The 9,080-nt window shown below is 42.2% G+C and overlaps 1 protein-coding gene across 3 annotated transcripts in view; it reads left to right on the top strand.

The window, feature by feature from the left end:
* The first annotated feature begins 255 nt into the window (after window positions 1-255).
* APC (APC regulator of WNT signaling pathway) overlaps window positions 256-9,080 on the top strand; it is an 89,784-nt gene continuing 80,959 nt past the window's right edge. For all 3 annotated transcript variants that reach the window (XM_080637799.1, XM_080637800.1, XM_080637797.1), the window contains exon 1: window positions 256-305. The gene's annotated coding sequence lies outside the window, so the exon portion shown is untranslated. The remainder of the gene's footprint in view (window positions 306-9,080) is intronic.

Below are 9,080 nucleotides of genomic sequence, written 5' to 3'. Positions count from 1 at the left end.
CTAAACACCCCCGTTCTCTCAGCTGCTCCTCATCAGATTTGTGCTCCAGACCACTCACCACCTACACTGCCCTTTTCTGTACCCACCCCAGCAGGGCCCTCAGCGTCAGCGGCGCTGACCACTCACTAACAAACTCCCCACCCCACCGCCACCGGCCTACCGCCGCGGCAGGTGTACGCTACAAGGAGGGGGTGAGTCAGCTCTAGCCCTCACGCATGCGCGCAGCTATTGCTGCGCCTGTGCAGTCGTTTCTCTCCTCGGACAAGATGGCGGCTGGGAGACCAGTCCGGGAAAGCGAGTGAGGGGTGCGGCTGGGATCAGGGCGGGCGGGCGGGCGCGGAGAGGGCCCTGGCGCCGCCGCTGAGTGTGTCTATGGGAGGCGGCTGACGGGCAGTGGCAGGGCTCCGTGCAGGAGCTGGGGAGGAGGAGGCCGGGGCTGGCCCGGAGCCTGCCGCGGGGTGAGGATCTGGGGAGACGGGTCAGGGATCGGTTCCCGCCGGTGAGGAGGGAGACCGGCTACCCCGGCCCCGTATTTGCGCCCGCCGGTTGCCTCTGCGCGCCGGCCTGGGAAGGAGGAGCAGCTCTCGGCTCCGCGGGCCTGCTCCGGTGGCGAGAGGCATCGGAGGAGTCGCGGCGGCGCTGGCGGGCGGGGAGAGGAAGGCAGACAGGTGAGTGTCCGTCGGCCGGAGCGCCAGCACCGGTGGACCGGGACCGCTTCGCCTGGCCCCTCGCCCAACTTGTCGGGCAGCACTCGCTAGCGGCAGCCTTGGGCGGGTCTGAAGCTAGCTAAGGCTTGAGTGCTCCCCTCCTTCAAGCCGCCTGCCCCTCATCCCCGCGGTCTTGGACAGGGCCGAGCCCCTCGGCGCTGCCCCTCGCGCAAAAAGAGCCTGATCTGGTGGTTATTACTCACAGGCAGTAGTGCTGTCTTTTTGTATGTGCATGCGTGCGGTTTGACGTCATTAGGGGTTTTGTTCTTCAGAATTTGTCTGGAAGTATTCAGGTCCTTGATAGTTAAGATACCGCTTGGAACATGAAGGAGATCGGGTCAAGGCCCAGCAACTAGGTCTTAGGAATGGCTCAGCTGTTATCTTCTATGAAAAGATACTTGGTGTTTGACCTGCAGAAGCCTTCCTCTAACTGTTAGATGAGTGTTTAACTTCAAAACTCGGTATTAGCAGGGCTTATTGCTTCCATTATGTGTTCTCTCTGACCTCTTATAATGAGGGGTGGATCTGTAGAGATATCTGTGACTACAGCCTCACTTTCTGAAGTCATTCTAGCCTCAGTGGCCATTCATAGCTTAAGGAGTGATGTAATGTAAACTAAAATAGTTCAGTTCCCATAAATGTCAGCTTCATTGTGTAACTGCAGAGTAATGGAGAAGTGAAGATGTAAATGTGCTAAACTATGTAACTGATTTGCTTTTCATTGCTCCCCCTCCCCCTATAACTATAAACAATATGATGATAGTGATGTCTAAAACTGGGAAGACAAATCTTTTGGTAAAGCTCTCACAGAAACTTAACTTTCTGAAAAACAAGGTTTTGCAGAAACTGTTTTCATGTACATGCTTCTACCAACTTCTGACTGAACAAGGGAAAATTTTGTTCTGTGTACCAATGGAGAAGTACAGCTTTGAAAGCTTTGCTTCAGGAGTACTGCTAACATTCTGGTAAGTTAAGGCTATGGCAAGAGTTAAGTAAGATTACGTCACTAACAGAAATGCAGAGAAACTGAACCTTTTTGTATTCAAGTGCTGTAATCTTGTATTTTTTAAAACTGTGTTTGAAAAAAGATTGTTTGCCAGATGGGTTCATCCAATCCTAAATACTCAGTCTTAGTGAATGTCATGAGATCATTGTTATACTTCAGCTTCAACCTCCTCCGCGCGTTCTTTTGCGTTTAGTTATAATAAAAGCTGTCTATAGAATAGCTCTGTCCAGTGAGAAAGACCTTGCAAATACTTGCTCTCCTTTGATGCTCTAGGTTTAAAAAAAAAAACAAACAAACAAAAAAAACCACCCAAAAAATAAAAAAACACAACTCACGTATGAAGACAGGCTGAGAAAGTTGGGGTTGTTCAGCCTGGAGAACAGAAGGCTGTGTGGAGACCTCATAGCAGCCTTCCAGTATCTGAAGGGGGGCTGTAGGGATGCTGGGGAGGGACTCTTCATTAGGGACTGCAGTGATAGGAAGAGGGGTTACGGGTTCAAACTTAAGCAGGGGAAGTTTAGGTTGGATATAAGGAGGAAGTTCTTTACTGTGAGGGTGGTGAGGCACTGGAAGGGGTTGCCCAGGAAGGTTGTGAATGCTCCATCCCTGGCGGTGTTCAAGGCCAGGTTGGACAGAGCCTTGGGTGACATGGTTTATTATGAGGTGTTCCTGCCCAGGGCAAGGGGGTTGGAACTATATGATCTTAAGGCCCTTTCCAACCCTGACTATGCTATGATTCTATGAACTCAGCTTATTTGGTAGAAGGTATTTATACTTAGGAAAAAAAAACAACCCAAAAATGTGGAAATCCAAATGGTGATATGGATAAGGATTTATTTATTTATTTATTTTTATTTCTAAATAATGCAATAGGAGACACTGTTGATCATAAGGACATGTCTTACCATGTGTCTTATTTCCACGCAATGAAATCCATGCTCAGGTATGTTGAGTTTTGATATCTAGGCATCTGTTGCACAAAATGTTCATCAAATAATTAACTTCACAACTACAGTTCTTTAAGAATGCTGATGGCATTCACTGCACAATGTGCTGTGCCATTGTATGCAGAGAGTTTCTGGTACTCTGTTTTGGTCTATATTAGTGCTAAACTAACAGCTGTTGGCCCCAATGAATACCCACATTTTGTGTTTACAGTATCTTGTGTATGCTTTCAAAAATATGTGTATTTGTGTATACATACATACCTTCAGTAAAGACCTGTAGGTTATGTATTTCTAGAATCTTCTTAGAGCTAGATATTCTCTAGAGTGAGAGAATTACATAGTTCTGTATTTAAAACTAAATAGGATAGTTAACAATAAAACTTACTTAATCCTGTAATGATCAAAAAAAAGAATTTTGATTTGGCTGACTTTATTTTAGCTAGACTCTAAGAAGTGTTTCTTTGAGTAAAAGCAAAGTAGTTAAATAGTTTGAGTTGTTTTATAGTACTTAACTTTTCTTGTTTGTTTCAAGCAGCTGAGTAACGATAAAATTATTCACATAGATATATATGCTTTTGGGAATATTTTGTGGTAGCAGGTTGTTCAGAAATATCAGGAGTGGCAAGTGAAAGCATAGTACTGATTTAGGATAGTATGTGTCTTTCTTTCCACCTTCAAACTATGCTGCAGAAGTTGTTTCATAGCATTACACAATAGAAATCCATAATTTCTGTGGTCTTCTCTCACTCTTATAGACTGAAAATCAGTTTAGGAATATTCTTGTGCCTCATATATTCCACTTTGAGTTGTCTTGCATTTTGACAGTAGAGAATGATGTGTGCTTTATTTATATCAAGTTATCCTTTTTTCACAGTACTATTTTTAGTAACTCGTAGGATAGTGTGGAATAAGCAATGGTTTAATAAACTGAAATTATTTAGGTAACTAGCTTGGTATTACCTACATAACTGCTAACTTCTAATGTTTTAGTGCAAATATCAGTATAGTGAATGTCAAAAGGAAAGAAAAGAAAAAAAGAGATGTATCAAGATTAATTTGTTAGCTTCACTTTCAATAAAGTCTCCACTGTAAGTTTAAAAATGCAGTATGACTTTACTAAATGAATGTATATGGGCTCCCTTGGGAAGTAGTTGTAACAGATCCTTAAATGGATCCTCTAGTTTGCTGTTCATATTATTTTCATCATCTATTTATTAACAGTATTAGTGGAAAGAAACCCAATTTTACCGTATAGTCTTAGCTTTGAGTCTTCCGGATTCACATACCAACTTCTAATGTTTTGATATTTAATACCCCACATTGTTGGCATTTTGCTCCTAATAACTTGAATTAAGACTACAAGTATATCTTTATTAAAATAGTGTTAAAATAACCTGTAACAATGATTTCAATGGCAGGTTTTGCTGTGCTGTTGTAAAACTTGGATTGTTGGGTGACGACCATTCAGTTTTAGTTCAATTTGCATCTTACTGCATCCATTGTAGCTGGATGATAAAGCTACTATGCAGTAAGCATTTGCTCAAAATATCAGAGGTCTATTTTCAGCAGAGATGGTATGTTTCAGTGAAGGTTATGGGAGTGGTAGGAGGTTGGCAAAAAGATAAAGAGTAATACTTGTCTGGTTTTGTTACGTGAAAATGCTACTGTACCAGTAACTCTGTTGGTTGCTGGTTATGGTCATAAGAGTAGTATATGCTAAATTGAATTGACTGCCAAAGATCAATTTGGTTCCATGAGTATGTTCATGTCAGAGAACCACAGAATCGCTTGGGTTGGAAGGGACCTCTAGAGATCATCTAGTCCAATCCCTGTGCAAAGGCAGGGCCACCTGGAGCAGGTTACATAGGACTGTGTCTACATGGATTTTGAATGTCTCCAGAGAGGGAGACTCCACAACCTCCTTGGGCAGCCTGTTCCAGTGCTCTGCCACCCTCAGCATAAACAGCTCTTCCTCATGTTGAGGTGACACTTCTTGTTTTAGTTGATGGCCATTGCTCATTGTGCTGTTACTGGGCACCACTGAGAAGATTTTTGGCGTCATCTTCCTGGCATCTGCCTTTGAGATATTTATATGCAATACTGAGATCCCTTCTCAGTCTTGTCTCCTCTAGGGTAAACTCATAAGAGAGATGGTCCAGACCCCAGATTATCCTTGTGGCCTTCCGCTGGACTCTCTCCAGTAGCTCCTTGTCTTTCTTGTCTTTCTTGTACTGAGGAGCCCAGAACTGGACATAGTACTCCAGATGTGGCCACACCAGGGTTGAGAAGAGTGAGGGTCACCTCCCTCGACCTGCTGGCCACACTCAGTGCAGCCCAGGGCGCTGTTGTCTCTCTTGGCTACAAGAGCATGTTGCTAGCTCATGGTCAACTTGTCATCCACCAGTACTCCCAGGTCCTTCTCAGCTGAACTGCTCTCTGGTAGGTCAAGCCCAGCCTGTACTGGTATTTGTGTTTTTATTAGAGGATGATTGCTTTAATGTTAGTCATCACTAGTAGACACAAGAAATTTTAAAAACATTAATGCTTTTTGAGATGAGATAGAATTCATTTTGCCATTACTTCCACATGGGTTTTCAGAAGGTGAGAAATATAATTCAATAGACAATAATATATTTTTTGAGATAGTAGATATAAAAGAGCATAAGTAGTTTGATTTCTTTGTCGAAATGGTAAATTAAAACATTGAAGTTTCAGGATTGGTAGGATTTTGAGATGTTTTTCTGAAGTGTGGCATTATTGTTTAAAATATTCTTTAAAATATTCTATTTTAACCACAAATGGATAGAATGTCTCTAATGGGAGAAAAGACCTTACTCGCATAGACTTTAGAGGTCAAAATAAAAAGAAATTAGACTTGTGTGAAGTAGCATAATGATGCCTCTTACTGTTGTGATTTTTTATTTTTTTTTTCCAAGAGATGAACTTTTTATGCTTACCCTGTAATAGAACTCTGGTGGCACAGTAAGGCATCACTTAAGGCTTAGATTTCAAGTACAGATTGAATTCTTTGAATGAAAAAATGTGTATTTTTTCTGGAAATCGGATATCAATAAAGAGTTCTCTTATTTGTGCAGTTAATGGTATGAGTGTTGGTTGCTTTAAATATGTTTTGAGAGGTGCTGAGTTTCACAAAACTGAATTTGACTGTTAGTAGATTGGTCTTTTTGTAGGAACTGGCATGTGGAGGGACGTGGAAGGGAACTAGGACTTCTCATTGTTGTGTGACAAAAGTGCAAAGAAATCATGATAGAATAAATTGTGTGAGCTGGCTCTCCCTTTATTAATGAAAAAAGGTTCTCAGGATCACATGAGCTTTTTCTCCTCTCTGAAATCCCTGCTATGGAGATCCCACATTGCTGCTGTTCTATAAAGGGCTTCAGCTAAGAATGTCTTTAGAACTAAGCAGAAATTTTTCTTATATAATAGTGTTTAAAATGGCAATTTACCACAGAAATTTAATATAGAAATTTAGTTATATTACTCAAAATGCCTACTTCGTCTCGTTGTGTCACTTTAAACTGGTTGTTACATACTGAATTTTATAACTTGGTTGTGCTTTGCTGCCACTTCTTGGAGTGAGATTTACACCTCTTTTATATACTATAAATTGAAATTTGAAGGCATTTCCCTCAAGCCTTCTCTGGCCTGTTTTGTTACAGGCACTACTGGAGTTTGCATTTGGATTGCAAACTCTGTCTTTAGGTAGTGGGGTGACACAGGCCTGTCAGTCCAACCTCAGTGTTGTGGAAGGTTATGGAGCAGACCACGTTGGGTGCTGTCATGTGGCCCGGACAGGACAACCAGGTGATCAGGCCCAGTCAGCATTGGTTATGAAAGGCAGGTCCTGCTGGACTAACCAGATCTTCTGTGCCAAGGGAACTGCTTAGTGGATGAGGGAGAGGCTGTGGATATTGTTTACTTGGACTTTAGTAAAGCCTTTGATAACCGTTCTCCTTGAGAAATGGGCTGCTCATGGCTTGAATGGGTATATTCTTCACTGGTTAAAAATCTGGCTGGATAGCAGAGCACAAACAGCAGTGGTGAATGGGGTTAAATCCAGTTGGCAGATGGTCACAATTGGTCCCTAGGGCTCAGTATTGGGGCCAGTTCTGTTTAGTATCTGTATCAATGATCTGGATGAGGGGATCCAGTGCACCCTTGGTGGGTTTGTAGATGACACCAAGTGGGGTGGAAGTGTTGATCTGTCTGAGAGTAGGAAGTCTCTGCAGAGGGATCTGGACAGGCTGGATCAGTGTGTGGCCAGTGGTATGAGGTTCAACAAGACAAAATGCAAGGTCCTGTACCTGGGTCGCAACAACTCCATGCAATGCTCCAGGCTTCAAAAGGACCTGGGAGTGCTGACCGTCGTCCCTGAAAATGGGCAGGCTTGTGCCCAGGCAGCCAGAAAGGCCAACAGCATCCTGGGCTGTACCAGTGATAGTGTGGCCAGCAGGGCCAGGACAGTGATCATCCCCCTGTACTTGGCACTGGTGAGGCTGCAGCTCAAATCCTGTGTTCAGTTCTGGGCCCTTCACTACAGGAGAGGCATTGGGGTGCTGGGACGGGTCCAGAGAAGGGCAGTGGAGCTGGTGAATGGTCTGGAGCACAGATCTGATAAGAAGCAGCTGAGGGAACTGAGGATGTTAAGTCTGGAGAAGAGAAGGCTCAGGAGGACCTTACTGCACTCTACAATTATTAGACAGGAGGTTGTAGTGAGGTGGGAGTAGGTCTCTTCTCCCAAGTAAGAAGTGATAGGACAAGGGGGAATGGCCTCAAGTTGTGCCAGGGGAGTTTTACATAGGATATAAGCAAAAAATATCTTCACCGAAAGGGTAGTTAAACATTTGAACAGCAGGGCAGTGATGGAGTCACCATCCCTGGAGGTACTGAAGCCACGTAAACATGGCACTTGGTTTGGTGATAGTCTTGGCAGTGTTAGGTTAACTGCTGGATTCAGCGGCCAACCTAAGTGATTCTACAGTTTTAAGGAAATTATTTGAATACCTGAGTAAGCATGTCAGGATAGAACTTACAACTGTCACTGAATATTCTGAAGTAGACTTCTGCTCCTTATTTTGTCTCCTGATGCAATTGGTATAGTTTTCTGGGGGGGGTTGTTTCTGTGTTTTGGTTGGGTGGGGTGGTTTTGTTGTTGTTGTGGTTGGTTGGTTGGTTTTTGGTGTTTTGTTTTTTTTTCTGTTATATTGGAGTATTTTTCTTAACTGATATTTGGGTATATGAAAAGGTAGGTTCTAGGTGACGCTGAGCATGATGCAGACAGAGGTTCTAATCAGATAAACAGAGAGGTTCAAACATGGCGGTGAAAATCAAGAGTGCTATAATATTAAATGTATCTCTGGCTTTAGCAGAAATTACCCATGAGATTTACTTTGCAAGAATTTTTTTTTTTTATGAAAGTTCTGTAAACATCTTTAGTCACGGACTTTATATTCAGGTATGTACAACAGAACAGATCTGAATTCATGTTGCTACTTGTGTTTATTGGAGAAAAAGAATAATCTTCAGAGTGATAGGAGCAAAGTGTTAACAACATCAGATTATTACAAGAAGCTTGTTCATCCTAGTAATTTTATGCAATGTGGCTCTGTGTCATAATTATTTCTTAGAAATTGAGGGGTATTAACGAAAACAATGAAACATGGCATATAGTGTGCAGAGATTTTTGTTGTTGTTGGGAAGTGTTTCTTGTTTGGGGTTTTCAAAGTTAATAGTTTTTTGTAACTAGTCTTTGTAATAAATTTGCAGTTTTCTCTGCTGGGATAGAATTGATGGAGTTCTTTCCTCTCTATAATTCAGTCATTACAATGATGGTTCTCCTGTTTATTATAGATAACTGTTAATGTACTGAAGTTCTTGCTCACAATGTCTTGCCTTGCAGCTGATGTCTGTTCTCAGAAATTACTGATTTGTCAAGCTTGTGGGGTTTGATGTGAGTAAAGTTGCTTTTCATGGCGGTTGTGATTGAGTTTGGAGTAGAATATAAGAAAAGATGTTGATGGTAGAAGAGTATTTGTGTTGTAATGAAGATAAACAAAGGAGCATGCTACAGAGCAACTTAAAATTGAGGTGAGTATGTATAGCTGTACCTAGTTTCGGGGGGAAGAGCAGGAGAAGGTTTTGTTACTCCTTGCAGCACAGACCTGAAGATCAAAGTTTCACAGTCTGTCACGAAGCAGTAGTATATGCTGATATAAGAGGAGTACATACTGAAATGGCTCTTTTCCATGTGTACATGAGTTCTTTGTTAAGGAATAGGATAATCTTTTTTTTCATAGATTGTGTATACTAATTTTTATGTACAAACCACTTAATATGCTAAATATACATTCTAGGAAGTCATGCTGTGTGGTTAACATTAATGTATGTTTGGATATGTTC

This window comes from Psittacula echo, assembly GCF_963264785.1.
Source record: "Psittacula echo genome assembly, chromosome: Z".
Taxonomy (NCBI): Eukaryota; Metazoa; Chordata; class Aves; order Psittaciformes; family Psittacidae; genus Psittacula; species Psittacula echo.
This window is presented reverse-complemented; position numbering and strand designations above follow the sequence as displayed.